The 4,806-nt window shown below is 28.5% G+C and overlaps 1 pseudogene; it reads left to right on the plus strand.

Annotated features, from left to right (window-relative positions):
• The window catches only part of LOC108750862, a 7,947-nt pseudogene extending 5,227 nt beyond the window's left edge, over positions 1-2,720 (plus strand).
• The last annotated feature ends 2,086 nt before the right edge of the window (positions 2,721-4,806 follow it).

Consider the following 4,806-nt stretch of genomic DNA (forward strand, 5'->3'; position numbering starts at 1 on the left):
ATTACCGAGTTAATCTTGGTCATTAAATTATTAAGTTAACTAAAAAAAAATATTTTTTTTTTTTAAACAACTGACCCAAAAGATTAAAAATAATTTTAAAACTGCTAACATGAGATTATACGCGAAAAATGGTTAAAAAAAACTTACATGACTGTCAAGATTGAACTGTTTTTATAAGGTTTGTTGCACATGTTCCATTTACTGTATAATACAAATGTGAATAAATTAAAAAGTTAATATAAATAACAGAGTAAAAATCCAACTTTACTTCACTTACATGAAACAAAATTTAAAGATATTAAACACGACATAACTATTTGGTAGACAGATGTAAAATGAAAATTGAGAGAAACAGTGGACAACAGAACATGTACTTACAAAGACAATAAGTAAAAATATAAATAATAAATAACAAAGTATAAATGATGTAAATTGGAAGCATTACATCTCTGAAAATAGATTAATATATAACGGATTAAGAGAAAGTGTATTGTTTTGTAAATTCAAGCCTGTTTTTTAATGTATATCATCTCTGATAACAATCTTTTATGAAAAATTTGCTCTTTGTCTAAAATATGTATGTTATTCCAATCAAAATCATGAAATAAGTCCATCCGATGTTGCGTGATAATCGAATGTTGGATTGTGTTTCAATTAATATGATTTCTATGTTTACTTATGCGCGTTTTTAGGCATCTGCTTGTCTGTCCAACATACGACGCATGACAGTCTTTACAGTCAATCTTATATACTACATTGGATTGACAAGATTGAGGTAGCACATCTTTCTGAACTTTAATAAATTGAGCTTATTTATACCTCTATAAGCCATATGTAAAAGATACATTTTTTAAGAGCATACTGATTTTTGTGTGAAAGTATTAAGAATAAATGGTACATATATAGAAAAATTTTTTATTATTGGTATCTTCTTTGGTTGTCAATTGTTTATCAATAACAAAATCATCAGCACGATTAAAGAGATCAAATTTTTTGTAAAGTCTTTTTTTGATAATTGTAAATATTAAACTTAGAGGATAACCATTATTCAGAAGGATTGTTATAACTAAGTCAAAATTCTTTTTATGAAAACTTGGATGAGAAAGTAATAAAATTCTATCGATTAAACCGATAATTGTGCTAATTTTTTGACAGAGAGGATGCCATGAGAAATAATTAAGAAAACAACCCGAAAATGTAGGTTTACGATATCAATCAAAAATAAGAGTCTCTTCTTTTTTTATCAAGCAAATATCCAAGAAATTTAATGAGTCTTTACCAATTTCCATTGTAAATTGCAGTCTTGGGTGATAAGAATTGAATTTAATAAGAATCTCATCAATATGAACATTGTCAATAGCTAAAGCAATGTCATCAACATATCTTATATAAAACAGTGGTGTCACAGAAAGTTTATTTAACAAAACTAAGTCTAAGTCCTGCACGACTAAATCAGTAAGTATAGGAGATAATGGAGAGCCCATGGATAAACCAAAGATTTATCTGTAAAATTTGTCATTAAACACAAAAAAAGTGGAATTCACAACTAATTTTAGTGCTTTACAAAACTCCAAGTTTTTGAGATGTCAATATTTTTTTCTGTAAGGTACCATCTATTGAATATTCCATCAAGAACTAGATCTATTAGTATGTTAGTAAAGAGTGATATTACGTCCAAAAAAAGATAAAAGAGAGGCTTCAGCAGAAATTGTCAAATTTGAGATTTTTTTTAGTAAAAAAAGTAGCTATTAACTGTAGAGTTGTTTGCTGGAGGTAAATTCTTATTAATGATCTTATGTAAAACAAAAAATATTTTTCTTTTTAGTTAACTTAGTAATTTAATGACCAAGATTAACTCAGACATCACTACCACGTTTTTTTCGCTTTTTATATTATATTATACTCATATGCGCTATTATTATGTAATTTTGTTAATATATTTTTTTGTACTGAAGAGGATCTTGACCGCAAGTCGAAACGCATACGTTTAATATTCACTTTGAATAAATGGTATTAAAATACACACTATAATTTAGTATCGACTTAAATTGGCATTTCATTTATTATTTTTTAGAATTTTCTTTAGAGCCTATTAATTTTAAAGTCATTTAATGTTAATTAATTAATATTTAATAATTGGTAATTGTTAATGGTTTTTATTACACAATGAAAAATGTACAAAGGTATGGTTATAAAAAGTTTATGCAAAGTGTAAAAAATTATCCACGTTTTGATTTTCAGAAGCAAATATTCATGGAATAAACACATACTGTTTACATCCTGGTATTATACAGACCGAAGTATGGGATGATGTCAGAAACGTAATGTTTCCTGGTGCAAACTTTATTTTTTCTATATTTGGACGATTTCTTTATAAAAATACTGAACAAGGAGCACAAACGATAATATATTGTACAGTAGATGAAAAGATAGCTAATGATACTGGTCTTTATTATTCGTAAGAATTCACTATACGTAAATTATTTTTACAAAATTATTCTTATGTAGAATATAATATATATTCAATTTTACATTAAATTTTATTAACGTTTACATGTATATATATATATATGAATTGCAATGTTGTTGCTCCGTCTGGAAATGCGAACAATCATCAATACGCTATAAAATTGTGGAATGCATCCTGTCATCTTTTACATCTGGAACCAGAAGAAGATTTTACCACATTTTTGAAAATCGTTTCACGTTAAATGCTTTAGAAATTTCTTTTTATTTTTAAAAGGTTTACATCGTAAAAATTTTTAATAATTTCTTTTTATTTTAATCTTAAATAAATAAAATGTTTAATAAGAAAAGTATCATGTAAATGTGAACGTGGTCAATCCGAAGGCTGTCCAATTACGCGTATATTCATCTAATCTCTCTTCCATCATGAAAATTTACGAGTTAGAGCTGATTGATATAATTCATAAGAAACGAGTATAACACGACATCTCAAGAATTTGTCCACGAATTTTGCTGTTCGCGAATAGATTGCATCGGCAATAAAACGGATAGTTGCGATAAATATAGCGGTATGTTACATTTCGCTCGCTATATTACATCGATCTCTCAAGTTTTTAGCAAATATAGTAGCTGATACAAACGAATCGTCACTGGCGTGTTTTACTTTTATCGTAAAATGAAAAATTGCAACCTTTGATGAAGTATTTATTATAAAAAGCTTTTCCACACACAGCAAACGAGAATGGATTAAAATAAATTGAAATGAATTCAGATTTTCAGAAATATTGATTCACGAGTGTCAAAATGAACGCTTTTCAATCCTGAATGCATTTTTATTTATTTATAGGAATTGGAGCATATCTTTATGCTTTTCAATCTAAAAATAATATTAGCTTTTTCTGTGCACTGTGAATACTGCTCAATTCAAAATTTTGAATAGGAAATGCAGTTTTTCAATCCAATTGCATCCAATTGAATCTAATTGAATTCAATTAAATCCAAAAAAAAGTATTTGCTATTTGAAATACGCATTCGGATAGAAAAACATTTCAATTCATTTTAATCCATTCTTTTTGCTGAGTATATATATTATTATATATTATTACATATTATTATATAAATATCTATAAATATTATATTCAATAGAGAAAAACGGTTAAATAAATTAAGAAATAAAATTATGTAATAAGGGTTACGAACCACTGTAGATCTTAGATGAAAAAACTTTTTAATAAACAATCAGATCATATACAATAGACATTTCGATCTCTATCGGATTATTCTCAATGTTAAGCCCATGGCACATACAAAAACGTAAGACATAATTAGTAAGCGAATTGCCCAATCATGGTAGAGACCGTAAGGCCAGTAGCGAATCCAATCTTACGATTTCCTTACTGATTATGCCTTACGTTTTTCTATATGCTCCAGGCTTTAAACTTTAAAATGTTACTGCAGGAATCTCGCAAGGACGCTCACAATTAATTAATCGTATAAAACCATAGACATATAAGATTAGAGACCCAACATTAGCTATATATACCTGGATTTGGCAGAACGGTGCGAGAAGGAAAATATTGGGGCAATCTATCTTTCTCTGCGCGCATCTTGAGTAAATTTATTTTGGTAATACTCAAGAATTTTACCTTTCTTACAATTTTGACGAAATTAGACTCATTCGTTGCGTTTTTATACGAAATGAATGAATGGTAAAAGAGTGATGCTCTGCTCCGTAGACTGAAATATTAATCGTTGGAATTAACGACTATTCAGGTTAGGAAATCTGTCACAGTGACTTAATTTCCACTAAGAATTTAAACCGAATGTAAAAACTAACCAACTACAGTCGAGTATTCCTGTTACAATCGAATGACAAGGGAATACTTGACTGTAGTTGGTTGGTTCTTAGAGGCTCCGCATAATAAAAGAAACAGAGAACAAAGAACAGAGAATAAGAATTTCAACCTCAGAAACTGTGTATTCCGTAATACATGATTTCTGATAGGTTGAAATTCTTATTCTCTGTTCTTTGTTCCCTGTTCCTTTTATTGTATGAAGACTCTTACATTCTAAAACTAACACTAACTTACATTCTAAAACCCTCGGTGGAAACTAGGCTATTGATGGTATAGAGATATGAGAATATGTAAATGAAGCTAGAATAAATATTGCGATGCAAACATACACTGCAGATACTGCAGTAAATTTATGGTATAAGAATATAATATATTTCGTTCCTGAGGATGCGCAATAGTTCAAATGGCGGCTGCTCCTAAATTAATCACAATTTTGTTCAAAATTGTAAAAAGCAACATGGTTACTATCATAGTTGCTATGTAT

Source organism: Trachymyrmex septentrionalis, unplaced genomic scaffold, assembly GCF_001594115.1.
Source record: "Trachymyrmex septentrionalis isolate Tsep2-gDNA-1 unplaced genomic scaffold, Tsep1.0 scaffold374, whole genome shotgun sequence".
Lineage (NCBI taxonomy): Eukaryota > Metazoa > Arthropoda > Insecta > Hymenoptera > Formicidae > Trachymyrmex > Trachymyrmex septentrionalis.